At 41.3% G+C, this 15,009-nt stretch overlaps 1 protein-coding gene across 10 annotated transcripts in view; it reads right to left on the reverse strand.

Moving 5' to 3' along the window:
- Positions 1-15,009, reverse strand: part of ATP2B2 (ATPase plasma membrane Ca2+ transporting 2) — a 459,739-nt gene that overhangs the window by 215,251 nt on the left and 229,479 nt on the right. For 8 of the 10 annotated variants that reach the window (XM_053929679.2, XM_045192219.3, XM_053929675.2 and 5 more), the window contains one exon: positions 1,894-1,988. The exons of the other annotated variants lie outside the window; for them this stretch is intronic. The gene's annotated coding sequence lies outside the window, so the exon portion shown is untranslated. The remainder of the gene's footprint in view (positions 1-1,893; positions 1,989-15,009) is intronic. 10 annotated transcript variants of the gene reach the window in all.

A 15,009-nucleotide genomic window follows, 5' to 3' on the forward strand; every position in this document is an offset into this window, starting at 1 on the left:
CCTCCCCCGACCCTGCAAGCAATTCAGACCCAGAACTTTGACCCAGACTTTCCTGGCACGTCTGTCACCCACCAGTCCTCTCCCAGCTGCAGAGAAATGTTTTTCAAACATTCATTAGATTGCTAGGGATCCTCCAATAGTTTTGCCATTGCATGTAGATTACAATTTAAATGTTGCATGGATTCCTCTAGGCCCCGCCCAACTGGCCCTGGACAGGTATTCCTCTGTCTGCATCACCTATGTATGGCCCTTGCTCACCCTTCCCTAGCCCATTGCCCTCCTCGCTCTTCATCAAGACCTGGACCTCTGCACGGCTGGCTGTTTCTACCAGTGACAGCTCTGGTCAAAGTTCCCTCCTCAGTGATTGCCCATCACTTCCCATCTTGCCACCCTGTTTTGTTCTCTTTGCAGGGTTTGTGATACCCTGAACCCATCTTCTTTATTTATTTTGTCACCTATCTGCTGGAATGTCAGCACCGTGAGGACAAGGGTTGTGTTTCATTCCGGGGGCACCCTGTTGAATAAAAGCATAACAGTGACTGTGCACAGAGGGTGCCCTATAAACACTAGTAAACAGATAAACCCTGTCCCCAAGCATCCTTTAGGGAAGAGATAATGCATCTTATTACATAATAAAAGAGTTTGAACCCCTGGGAAGCCTTTCCTCATCTCGGGGAGAGGAGAGGGGAGATGTCACCTCCTCCTCTGATAGGATGGCTCACATAGATGTCTCTCCTCAACCCACGCCTGTCAAAAGCTGCTGTGTTTAAACGCCCATGTTTCTGTTCTGTATTATCGATTGTTTAATATTCAAGAGATGGCATTAAATAAATATGTGAGCAATTATGTAATGTGTTTGGAAACAATTGGGTTAGTCCCAAAGTGCTTGGGCGAGAAACACTTCAGCGAAGCAAGAGGTCTGGGTGGTCTCTGAGGGTGGGGGACAGGGGCGCCAGGCCAGTCTGCCTGTCTGCTCCCTCCCTGATTTGGTCTGGAGTTACTCATCTTCTTCGCCCCGGCAGGGTGCAATAATAGAAAGCGAGCTCAGGATCTTGGAATTTCACCCTGGCTCTCCCACCTCCTGGCTGGGAAGTGACTTCACTCTGGGTCTCAGTCTGCTCATCTGTGAAAGGGCTAAAAACTCCTACTGGGAAGTCAGATGAGATAATGACTCTGTACGCTGGCTCAGAGGATGTCCTTGTAGCAAATAAGTTGGGTCTGATGAAGAAACATAAGCAGTGTGAGCTCTGGTCCTTGAAGGGTCGGGATGGGGGTGTGGGGCATGGACGTTGAGGTTTGAAGAGATATAATGTAAGGCAAACTGAGCAAGGCAATAACAGAGATCCAAAGAAAGGGCTTTGGGAGTATGGAGGAAGATGTGCTTCATCCTAGCTAGGAGCCAGAGAAATCTCATAGAGCTGTCATATCAGCCAGCATTGGAAGCCTGAGAGGGCTGCCCTTTAACTAAACTGCATTAGGCACCTAGCACGCCTGTTTGCTCAACAAGCATTTATTGAGCACCCACTACGTTCCAGTTACTCTGCTCAGCACTTCACATGGATCAACTTTGCTTGGCCTTCACAAGGAGATGCTATGCTATCCCCATTTTACAGTCGAGAGAACTGAGACTGTTTACTGTGTGAAGTGATGCTGTTCTCTTCCTCTGCGTTTGTGCCAAACTCCCTATGCAAATGTAAAAGGGATGCGGGGGAGTTCTCCCAAACCAGCACAATGGTGCATAAATAATTCATGTGTCCCTGCCACAGTGGCAGAGGAAAGGTCGCTGCTGTCAAACCATGCTTTCCTACTCAGTTGACCTTGTATTGGCAGCAACCCAACAGTCCTCTTCCCAGATCTACCCCACCCCCAGGAAAACTCCAGTCTTCAACTCACCCCTCCACGTGTTCCGGTTAAATAAGAGTCATCAGGGTTTTGAAAGTGGGGCCCATGTCTTGCTGGCTCTGGGGACTGGGTGATGAAGTTCAGCTCTGGAAAAGGGACATGGCATTGGTTAGGGGTGGGTGATTTGATGGGGACCTGGATCAGGAAGGAGTAGGAAGGGAGGAATGGTGTGGAGTATCTCCCATGTACTGGCCCTGGGCTGGGGCCAGAGTTGGACAGGTAGAGAGATAGGAGAGAAGCAGGGGCGCCCCTTCTCACCTACATCCTAGGAGCTGGCCCAGCCAAATGGGGACCCAGCCCCTGCCTTCCCCATCAAATCTTGCCAGGTTCCCCCTCCCTCCCAGGCCCTGTCTAAGGGAAGCAAGTCCACCTGCTGGCAGGGGTGTCAACATGGGGCTTCTCTGTCCTCTGCCTGCTGGCTGGTGTGGGCTACAAGGGCAGAAGGAGTGTGGTTGAGTGGTCATGGGTGTGTGCTTTAGAGAAATAGAGGCCCTGGCCCAAGTGGCTTAACTTTCCTGAACTTCCATTTTCCCATTTGTAGGATAGAAATAATAATGTCTACTTTTACAAGCATTTGTGTGTATGTGTATATATGTGTAGGTTTATGCAATTTTAACATGTATGTAGTTTTATGTAATCACTACCACAGTGAAGATACAGGACTGCTCTATCACAAGTTTCCTTGGACTGATGCTTTGTGGTCACATTCATTTCTTTCCCGCCTTCAATCCTAAGCCCTGGCAGTCACAAAACTGTTCTCCATGTCTAGAACAGTGTTCTTTCAGTGATGATCCAAAAATGGAATCATGCTATATGTAACCTTTTGTGATTAGCTTTTTTCATTCAATATAATTCTCTGCAAATTCATCAGGTTGTTGTGTCTATCAATAGCTAATTGTTTTTTATTGTTGAATACTGTTCCATGGTATAGATTTACCACAGTTGGTTTAACCATTCATCCACTAATGGTTTCTTTAACCATTGACAGCCAGTTTTTGGCTGTTATGAGTAAAGATGCTACAAACACTTGTGTACAGGTATTTTATGTGGATATAACTTTTCGTTTACTTGGGATAAATGCCCAAGAGTGAAATTGTTGTGTCACATGGTAGTTGCATGCTTAGTTGTTGGGTTTTGTTTATTTTTAAAGAAACTTCAAATTTTTACAGAGTGGCTGTACCATTTTACATTTTCACCAGCAATGTATGAATCATCCAGTTTTTCAAAATCCTCATCAGCATTTGGTGGTGTTATTTTTTTATTTTAGCCATTCTATAGGTGTGTATGTGATTTTAATTTGCATTTCTCTAATGACTAATGATGGCGAACATCTTTTCACGTGCTTATTTGCCATCTGTATATCTTCTCTGGAGAAATATTTCTTCATGACTTTTGTTTATTTTTAAATTGGATTGTTTTATTTTTTTTTAACTGTTGAGTTTTGAGAGTTTTTAAAATATATGTTGGATACCAGTACCTTGTCAGCTTTTGTGGTTTGCAAATATTTCCCTCCAGTCTGTAGCTTGTCTTTTCATCCTCTTAACAGTCTTTTGTACAGCATAGCTTTTAATTTTTGTGAAGTTAAATTTATCATTTTTTTACTTTATGGATCACGCTTTCAGTGTCAAGTCTAAGAACTGTTTGCCTAGCCCAAGATCCTGAAGATTTTCCTCTTACATTTTTTTACTAAAAGTTTTATAGTTTTACATTTTACATTTAAGTGGTCCATTTTGAGTTAATTTTTGTATCAGGTGGGAGACTTAGATAGGTGGGGTTTTTTTGTTTGTTTGTTTGTTTTTAACATATAGATGTCCAGTTGCTTCAGAACCATTGGTTAAAAGATTATCACCTTTCCTCCCTGAATTGTTTTTGTACCTTTGTTAGAAATTGGTTTGGCTTATTTGTGTAGCTCTATTTATAAATCGTCTATGCCATTCCATTGATCTATATGTCATCCCTGTATATCACAGTTTTGATTTTTGTGTAATATATCTTGAAATCAGGTGGCCTGATTCTTTTCAATTTATTCTTCTTCAAAACTGTTTCAGCTATTCTAGCTCTTTTGCCTTTCCCATATACATTTCAGAACAATATTTTTTATATTTATAGAATATTGCTGGGATTTTGGTAGGAATTACAGAAAACTGACACCTTAACTTGGCTGAGTCTTCCAACCCATGAACACACTATGTAACTTCATTTATTTAGGTATTCACCGATTTCCTTCTTTAGAGTTTTGCAGTTTTCAGCACATAAGTCTTGTATATAGAAATGCAATACATTTTTCTATTTTTATCTTGTATCTTGTGACCTTCCTAAAATCACTTATTACTTTTGAGAGATTTTTCTTTTTTTTTTTTTGGTAGAATCTTTGGGATTTTTTATGTAGAGACTGAAATTATCTGCGAATAGGGGCAGTTTTATTTCTTCCTCTCCAATCTGTATGCCTTGTCTTGTCTTATTGACAAGTATTCCCAGCACTATTTGAATATAAGTGGTGACAGCTGACATCCTTGCCTTGTTTCTAATTTTAAGGGAAAACACTTAGTCTTTAACCATTAAGATTTACGTTAAATGTAGTTTTTTGTAGATATTCTTCATTAAGTAATGGAAGTTGTCCTCTATTCCTATTTTTTTGAGCATTATATCATAAATTAGTGTTGAATTTTATCAAATGCTTTTCTTGTATTGATGGATATGTCATATGAATTTTCTTCTTTAGCCCATTAAAATAGATTATATTAATTGATTTTTTTAATGTTGAGCTAAACTTGCAGTCCTTGAATAAACCCTGTTTGGTCATAAGGCATAATTGTTTTTATACATTGCTGAATTCTATTTGCTAATGTTTTGTTAAAGATTTTCACATCTATATTCATGAGGGGTGTTGGTCTGTCGTTTTTATTTTTATTTTTTCTACTGTTTTGTCTGTTTTTGATATCAGGGTAATGCTAGCGTCATGAATTGAGCTAGATAGTGTTCCTTATTCTTCCATTTACTTAAAGACATTGTATAGAATTGGTGTTAATTTTTTAAACATTTAGTAAAATTCTCCAGTGAAACTATTTGGTTTGGATATTTAATGTAATATCCAAACCAAAGTTTATGTCTACAATTTTATTTTTTGTTTTCTGTTCTTTTTACATACACTTACAACCATATCTAAAAGTGTTATAATTTTTGCTTTAACCATCAAACATAATTTAGAAAGCTCAAGTGGTAAAAGAATGTTTATTGCATTTACCCATATTTTTGCTTACCAGATGCTTTTTTTCTTTCCTGATATTCCAAGATTTCTTTTTAAAAATTGTGTCCTTTCTGTTTGTAGAGCTTCTTTAAGCCTTCTTTTAGGGTAGATTTTGTAGCAACAAATTCTCTTAGTTTGTTTTCTTTTCATCTGAGAATGTCTTGATTTTCCTTTAATTACTATAGAATCGTTTTGCTGGATATAGAATTCTTACTTGACATTTCTTTCCTGTTAGCATTTGAAAAAAAATTGTGCCACTTCCTTCTGGCCTACATGATTTCTGATGAGAAATCCACTATCATTCAAATTGTTTTCTCCTGATAAGTGAGTTGTTTCTCTCTCATTGTTGCTTTAAAGATTTGTTTTAGTTTTGCTTTTAGTTTTGAGAAGTTTAATTATTTTGTATCTTGGTGTGGATTAATTTGGGTTTATTCTCTTTGGAGTTTTCTCATCTCCATGAAATAAATAGATTTATTTATTTATTTATTTATTGCCGAGTTTGAGAAGTTTTTAGCAATTCAAATATTTTTTCAGCTCCACTGTCTTTCTCATCTTCTTCTAGGAGTTCAGTGAGACACACATTAGATCTTTTGTTATAGTCTCACAAGCTTATTTTTTAGTCTATTTTAGTTTGTTATTCAGATTAGATCATTCCTATTGTTCTATATTCCACTTCAGTGATTCTTTCTTCTCTTCCTTCCAGTCTGTTATTAAGCATATCCACTGAGTTATCACATTTTTCAGTTCTAAAATTTCCATTTGGTTCTTCTCTATGTCTTCTACTTCTTTGCTGAGACTTTTTATTTTTTAATTTGTTTCAAGTGTGTTCATAACTGTTCCTTAAAGCATTTTTATGATGGCTACTCTAAAATCTCTGTCGATAAAATAACATCTCTGTCATCTCAAGGTTGACATCTACTGATTGTCTTTTTTTTTTTTTCATTCAGTTTGAGATTGTCCTAGTTCTTGGTATAAGTAAATTTCATTGAAAGCCTGGGCATTTGGGATATTATGTTTTGAGCCTCTGGATCTTACTTAGACCCTCTATTTCAGCAGGCTTCCTCTGACATTACTTCAGTACAGGAAAGGAGATTGGGAACTCCAGCTCCCCACGAGGCCTCCACTGATACCTCCTTGGATGGGAAGGGTAGGAGTGTCTTGTTACTACTCCACTTAAACCATGAATTGTGGGGGTGAGGTCTTGTTACTATACAGTGAGGAATGAAAGTCCTGACTCCCTACTTGGCCTTCTCTGACACCACCCCAGTGGGTGATTTGGGGTGCCTTCATTAAAGCCTGATGAAGGTGGAAGTCTAGTTTCTCCACTGGATCTTTGTTGGTGGGGGTGGGAACTACAATGTGTTTTATGGTGTTTGGCTGGAGTAGAGAAGTTTTTGTCTAAAAGGGTTGCCCCTTTCCTCGTTCTTTAGCTAGAAAAAGCAGGATTTTGTTAGTGGTTTAAAATTTTTTGTTTGTTTACCCATTGGCATTTTTTTCATTTTTGTATTCTTCAGCTCTAACTCAGGGATATGTGAGGCAAAAAGAAAGCTCAGGAACTCACTATTATATTGTTTCTTGGGTCTTGAGATCCCTAGCAGATCTGTCTTCTCTCTTTTAGAGTTTTATGTAGAATGTCCAAGGGTTTTAGTTGCACCTGGCGAGTAGAATAAGAAGTACCTCTATTCCATCTTCCTGGAAGTAAAAGTCCACCTCAAGACCTTTTAACAAGTGCTTCCTAGTTCCTTGGACTTCTTCAGATCACCTATATCTTCTCGACACTGCTAATCAAATCAGATCTTCTGAAATGCTTGTCATTTCCCATGGGATTCCAGCTTTCTACCTGACTCAGATGAGTGCCCAGTAGGAAACAAGAGAAAATTTGGGCTTTTAGATATGGCAATTGGAGACTTGAAGCAAAGCCCCAAAGATGTCAACTTGTTAAAACTAGAGACCCAACTGGGTCTTTTTCAGGGTTTCCAGCTAGCCCTCTAATGTCCTTTCAGGGGAATACAGGAATCCAAGCACTGTTTCTAATCATAAATGGCTTAAGCCAGGATGTGAAAGTTCATAACTTTGCCTCATTCCCCACTGCTGCTGGTTCCTCCCACTGGGCTGTGCATTACCATCTACAAGAGGCTCGCAAATCAAGCCCTTATCCCCTCCCCTCTGCAGATCTGGGAAGCAAGAAGCATCCACCATTTTTTTTTGTGTGTGAAATGTCTGGCTTCTACAGGGTAGTTACTTATTCAAAGCCACTTAGTTCCACACTGGCAGAGCCTGGATCACACCAAGGCCTTGTGACTCTGGCACCAATGTCATTTTTGAAGGTCTACCTTGACTAGTCCCAAATCTTCTCTGTATTTTTATCTAGGTCAGAAGTTCTCAATGTGTGGTCCCCATGCCCCTGAGGGTTCCTAACACCCTTGCAGGGGAGCTGAGAGGTCAAAATAATTTTCCTAATAACACTAGGATGCTATGTGCCATCTTCACTGTGCTGATATTTGCACTGCTGGTGCAGAAGCAATGGTGGGTAAACCTGCTAGTGCCCTAGCACAAATCAAGGGAGTGGCACCAAATGGTGCCCGTAGCCATCACATTCTTCCTCGCCACACAGTTGTACAAAAATGCCACCTTCACTTAGGAATGTTTTGGGTGAAGCAGGAAAAGTTACCAATTTTATTAAATCTTGACCCTTGAGAACACGAAATGGGAAGTATTCATGGAGCATGTCTGCTGTACATTGAAGTATGATGGATGAAGTAGGATGGAGGAAAAGTTCTCGTGCTGTCAGTTGAACTGTGAGCTGAATTAGCCTCTGTTTTTATGAAACGCTGTTTTTTATGTAAGGGAAAGACTGACAGACAAATGAAAGTTATTCAGGCTTGGGTATTTGGCAGACGTTTTCTCAAAAATGAGCAAAGTAAGCCTATTGCTTCAAGGAAAACAACTGATAATTTTTATTGTCAATGATAAAATTTAAGATTTCAAAGTGAAAATCAGAATTTTGGAAAACTTGTACCTGCTATCATGAGTTTGACAGCTTCCCAAGATGTAAAAACATTTCTGACAAGGTCAGTGGTAAGATTACAGACGTGACTTTTACAATTCTTATATAACAAAATGTACAAACATTTCAAAGATCTGTGTAACTCAGTGAGCTGATATTTTCTAAATGACCAATGACTGATGTTACAAAAGCAGGCATGGGTAACAGGTTCAATGAAATATAAGATGAGAAAATGGATTTTAATGCACAGCAAGAAAATTCATTGAGCTACCTTCAGGTTCTCCACTGCAAATGATTTTTAAGATGCTATCTGTTATGGGCTGAATTGTGTCCCCTCTAAAATTCATATGTTATAGTCCTAATGAACACCTAATACCCAGAATATGACTGTGTTTGGAGACAGGGCCTTTAAAGAAGTGATTAAGGTAAAATGGGGTCATTTTAGGTGGGCTTTAGTTGACTGGTGTCCTTGTAAATAAAGAAAGTTTGGACAAAGAGAGACCAGGGATGCCTGTGCACAGAGGAAAACCCATGTGAGGACACAGCGAGAAGACAGCCACCTGCAAACCAAGGAGAGAGACCTCAGAAAAAACCCAACCCAGCCAAAGCATTGATCTCAGACTTCAAGCCTCCAGAACTGTGAGACAATACGTTTCTGTTGTTATAGCCACCCAGTCTGTGGTATTTTGTTGAGGCAGCTGTAGCAAACTAATATACCATCACTTGTTGAGTTTGGGTGTACTATAAAGAAGAATATCTACAATTATCTGAAAGGGTTATTAAAATACTTCTTTCCAACCACACATCTCTGCAAGGCTGGAATTTCTTCATATACATTAACTGAAACATCATATGGCAACAGATTGAATGCAGAAGCAGATGAGAATCCAGCTGCCCTCAATTAAGTCATTACAGAGATTAGCAAAAATATAAAATATTACTCTTCTCACTCATTTTTTTGTTTTGTAAAATATAGCTATTTTTTAAATAAAATATGTTGTATATGTTACCATAATGGGTTTATTAGTGATATTTTAAATGGATTAATAAATCTAAAACTGAGATTTATTAATAATAAAAATATTAAATCTCAGTTTTAATTTCTAACATGGTAAATATGGAAAATATTCACATGAGCAAAACTCTTTGGGGTTCTCAATCATTTTAAAGAGTATAAAGGGTCCTAAGACAGAAAGTTTGAGAATGGTTAATTGACGTCAGTGTTCCCCAAACCTGGATCAAGAATATACTGTCAGGATGGTTATTATCTGTCCTTTAATTGATCCTATAGTTTTTCCTTAATAATTTGCTTGATTAAAACTTAAACATATTATTTTAAAAGGAAATGTTGTCACTACCATCAGTGGAAAACCAGTACCACTCACCACAAATAAAAGATGACCACAACAAAGAAATATAACAAAATGTTCTTCCATTTAGTGAATCTGATTGTCCCCCTAAGCCTCTGAGCCCAAAATTGGCTTACTCTCTGCTCAGAGTTCAGCCAGTGTTTAGGAGGTATGAGGCTGTAATTAAAGATACACTAGTGCCTTTTGCATTGATGTGACCTGAAAGACTGAAGGAGAACCAAAAACAGACTAGTTTTCCCATCAGGTGATGGGCTGTTCTTGTATATTACCTAATATCCTCCTGGGTCCCATCAGAGACACTCGCCTCACACTTACGGATGCTCAGATTTAGTGGCACAGAGACTGAGAGGTGGGGGAGCTGCTCTCTTCACAAACCTTGACTTCTTGAAGGTGAGCACGGCAGAGGGTGCTACTTGTGCCCACTGGCCCAAGATCACTGACCTCTGCAGCTAGGCTTGAGAAATGGCACACTCTAGCTCAGGTAAGCCCATAAGATGTTACTTGTTGCAGCTCTCCTCAGAAATCAAATCAGTTTATGGCCTGCAGACATCTCAACTGAAGCTTGTGTATATTCCACTCTTGATTCAGTCCCCCTCCCAAATCTGTTTTCCCTCTCATGTTCCTTTTCTAAGTGAATGGCACCATGGCCAAGAATGTTCCCAGCAATGCTGTTTGCAAGAGCTGAACCCTGCAAACAACCTATATGACCACCAGTAGGAGAATGAATCAAAACACTGCCATATCTTCGTGTCAGGAAATATTATACAGCAATGAGAATGCATCAGCTCCAGCTGTAGCCACCACATGGATGAGTCTGAGAAGCAGTGTTGCCTAGAAGAAGCATCTCAGAAGGTTGCAGACTGTGTGATGCCATTTCAAAGAACTAACACAAAAGCAGAACTAAACAATAGGTAGTGTAAGCATACACCCACAGGATAAAAATGTTTAAGAAAAACGGCACATGGGCATTTAATGTGCTTTTTGCTCAATTTTCCTGTGAACCTAACATTGCTCTAAAAATACAGTCTATAGAAAGAAAAAGCAAGGAAATGATAAACACAGGATAGTCATTTCTTGGGGGAGAAGCAGAGGTTGGGATGGGGACATTCACACAGGAATAGGCAAATGATTGGGTGTCATTCCGGTTCTTGGGTTGGGTTGTGGGTCCATGATCTACACTGTGTTATTAAACTAACATATATGCTACATAATTTCTTTTGCATGTGTCAAAATATATTAAAAACATAATAAAAATGTGCAGTCTCTGAGCTAGTCATTTTGTTTTTTAAGAACACATTCTAATAGAAATAATTGGAAACGAGAACAACATTTCTGTCATAAAGGTATTTATCACAGCATTTTTACTTTTAAATCATGGCATTAATTTGGAAAAAAATCTTAATGTCCAGTCCTAAGGGGTTAGTTCAGTAAATTACTGAGCAGTCATAAAATAGAATATCATGCATCTATCAAAAAGCATTTTTTCAAACAATTTTGAATGACCCAGGAAAATTTAAAACCTCAAGTGAAAAAAGCAGAGTATAGAATGGAAAAAAATTAGGATATCAATTTTCCTGACCCCAAGAAGAAACTTATGTTTATAGTATAAAAAAAGACATAATGTTGAAAAATATAACATTAAAAGATACAGTGAAAACATTATGTCAACATTGATGGTATTTAAGGTTTTTGATTTTTCTATAAAATGTGTCTCTATATTTCCTTGTTTTCTAGAGTAAACATGCATGTAAGACAACATGCTAGCATGTGGCATGTTAGTACAGGAAGACCAGCTTGCCCATTTCCCAGCACCCTCAGTCCCCTCTCCTTAAATGATTATCCAACTGCCCCCTGAGGCCGGAGTTTAGTGTCTGATAAGTACCCATCAGCCTGACTCCACCAGAGGACTAGAATGGGAGGAAAGGAGGCATCAGACAGCTTCCCAGACTTCAGTCTCCAGACTGAAGCCCCCCTCAGGGTGCCCCATAGCCCACTTCAGCCTGACCCCACACAGCCCTCTGTACAGTGTCACCTACTGAGAATGGAGAAAGAGGCCAGGTCCCTGAGCTTTGCTGGCTCTGCCCAGCCACTAGCCTCTCCACACAACTAGGGCTACTCAGCTCCTACCTGGGGGGTGGGGAGGCGCATGGAGGGGGCAGCACCTTGGACAGATCCACTCCAGGCCCAGACATGGGGCCTGCCAGGGACTCCTTCCTGAGGTCACCACTTTTCCATCACTTCCCTCTCCAGAGATAGAAATCCACCTCCGAACTTTCCCCCCACCATCACATCTGCATTCTCTCCCACTATGAAGCCACCTGCCTATCAGATTGTGAAGGGATGGCCTATTCACCTTACTGCACCATTTTACAAATGGGGAGACTGAGGCTTTTAGAGGTAAGACAACATATCTGAAGGTATACAACTAAAGGTGGCCAAGCCAGGCTGTGTGGCTTCCAAAGCCAGTAGTTCTACTTCCCATGCTCCACACCTGCTGCCCCTATCCGCAAGTGCTATGAACTTGTGTGATGGTCTCTTTGAGTCAATAATAAACCGAGGCTCAGTTCTGCTGAGCCATCTGCCACACACCAACTCAGAGGCAGACACACCGAACAGCTGCAGAAGGGAACACACCTGCAGCTGGGAACTGAGCAGCAAGAGGCCTGTGCCCTCCCAGGCTTCCCTGGCTGGGCCAGTCAATCATATGGGCATGGAGGGTAGGGGGACCGGTGTGGGCCAAGTTCTTTGAAGATGTGGGGGAGTAGCTGTGGGCGGTGAGCCCAGTTGCCAAAGCTGACTGCCATTGAGGCTGGGTGGCCTTAGGCAAGCCTTCTCCCCTCTCTAGGCCTCAGTTTTGCCATTACAAGGGGTTGGAATATATGATTTTATCCAAACCCGACAAGGTATTCTATGGCTGCAGGTGTTTGGGGGTTGCCTTCACATTCCTGGTCCTTTGAGGTTCATAACAGCCAATGGAGAGAAGGAGAGAGGATTCATAGAAGAATGGCTGGTCCAAGGTCACACTATTCCTAACAACAACAATATCAACAACAATGATAATAATACTCCCCTACCTATAAGATGTAGGCAATTTACATCTCCCAAATCTCTCTCATGCCCACTGTTTCATTCACAGTCCCCATTTTACAGATGAGGAAATGGGATTAGAGAGGAAGAGAGAGTAGCCTAAGGCCACACAGCTGGCCCATGGCAAGGAGGATCCGTGTTCTTATGCATTTGTTTCATGAAACTTCTAAACTATTGTCCCCCAAGAAGCTGCAGGCATGGACTTCCCAGACACCTGTCCAGAGGAGCTGAAGTGCCTTGTAAGCAAAATCATTTTGTGCCAAAGCTGGGAGGGAAACCACACACAGGGAATTTCTGTTTAGGCATTTGCAGAGAATATGTTTCCCATGTTACAAAAATAATCACTGGGCGCCCCAGCCGGAGGGTTTACATAATGCCCTTCACATGTGTGACACCCACTTCAAAGGCAGTTGGGAGGAGCACTGGATGAGGATCCAGTCTTGGCACTGCCCCCCTCAGCCATGTGCCCTGGGCTGAGTCCCTCTCTGTAAAGTGAGGGGGTGGGTCAAGGCAGGTCCCATGGTCCACACCACTCTGAGCACTGAGCCAGTCATTACCAGAGGCATGTCTATCATTTCTTATTCATCTTTTGTCAGACAGGAGGGGTCAGGAATGGTGGATGGCCAGTATACTGCATGGTATGCTTACTGCTGGACCCCATTCCCTGGCACTCAGTAGGACCACATCATTGCTTGTAGATTGGTGACAGGGTTCTAAGGAGCAAATCCCAAGGGTATCTGTTTTGTATCACACAGAGGAATAGGGCCCCTTGAGGCTGCCACTCACTGAATGCTCAACATGTGCCAGAGTGTATACTACAAGTGGGTGAAGGAACTACTTAATCCTCAAGTGATGCTAAGAGTTCAGAGATGCTGCTATTGCCCAGCCCATATTCCCACAGATCTAACTAACCACTATGGTGCAATTTCCCCCACAGTATCTGCACCTCTTTGTCTGAGGGCCTTATCTGGTGTGCAAGTTCTAGAGAAGTGACACCACTCCTCCCACTCCAGCAACCCTCAGGCAATGCCTGATGGGAATCCATGTATCACTACCTCAGCTCTGTTGCTCCTTGAGAGGGAACACTGAGCTGTGGGCTCTATATCAGCTCCCAGAGTCCCCAGTGTGATTGAGCCCCAGGTGCCCACAGGGGTAATTAACTTTCTTGAAAACATCTCTTTTCCTGTCTCACTTCCTCACTCCTTTACCAGCATTCCTGTGCCTCCTACATAAATTACTTGCACTTAAATTACCATCTTATGGTTTGCTTCTGGGAGAACACAGCCTGGGAAAGGAAGGCGCTAATATTCCCTTTTGCATGGGACTAAAGCTGATGCTCAGAGACAAGTGACTTTTCCAAGGTGACACGGAAAGTCCAGATGTGAATCCAGGCCCAAATGAGCTTAGATTTTTTGTTTTAATCACCACATATGCCAAGAACAAAGAACTAAAACTAAAATTCAGAGTCTAATGAGAGGATGGCATGGAGGAACATTAACTCCATTCATTCATTCATTCATTCATTCATTCATACTCTTTATTGAAATCAACTACTTGTCAAGCCTCGACCTGGGTGCTGGGGCCACACTGTTTAAATGTACTGGTTCTGGAATCTTAGTTAGGGACCTGGGCTCAAATCCAGGCTCCAATCATGTGCCAGCTGTGTCATGTGGGTGAGTGATTTATCCTCTCCTTACCTCTGCTCTGTCACCTGTCAAATGGAGGACCATGGTAGTGCCCACCTCACAGGGCACTGGGAGGGTGAACAGACTTACATGTCTAAATAAGTGCTCAACATGTGTTAACTATAAACTGATGGTAATGTCAGTGCTGAAAACTGGAAAGTGATATGTGGCAGCAATATTACCATTTTTAGTATGTCTTATCACTTAGACCAGTCCACAGTTATAGTAAATAACTGTGTGTTGCATTGGAGTTTAAAGTTTGCATTTTCCCCTACTTTTCTTATCTCCCACCATCCTTTTTTCCTTCCTTCTTCCCACCCACACAAACCCTTCTCTTCTGCTCCTTGCCAAACCCTGTGCTGGGCATTAGGACACAGAGATGACAATACTCTGTCCCCAGGGAACTCTTGGGACCTGTGGGAAATGGGGAGATAGACAAGGGAACTGTATAGCTCAGTGTGTTGAACAAAAGCCAGCACAAGTGTAGGGGAGCATGAAGATGAGCAACTGACCTTGTCTGGTAATGCTGGAATTGGGGGAGGGAGCCACATGGCTCAGAGAGGTTAAGTCACCTACTTAAGGCCACATAGCAAATAAATGGTTGGTCTGACTCCAAATCCCATCTGATTTCTAGTATCTTGCCATGCTGTCACATTCTGTTAAAAGCCCCAAGGAATCCATAATAACAATGACTTCTATTGCAAGACAGGT

This window comes from Desmodus rotundus, chromosome 8 (assembly GCF_022682495.2).
Source record: "Desmodus rotundus isolate HL8 chromosome 8, HLdesRot8A.1, whole genome shotgun sequence".
NCBI lineage: Eukaryota > Metazoa > Chordata > Mammalia > Chiroptera > Phyllostomidae > Desmodus > Desmodus rotundus.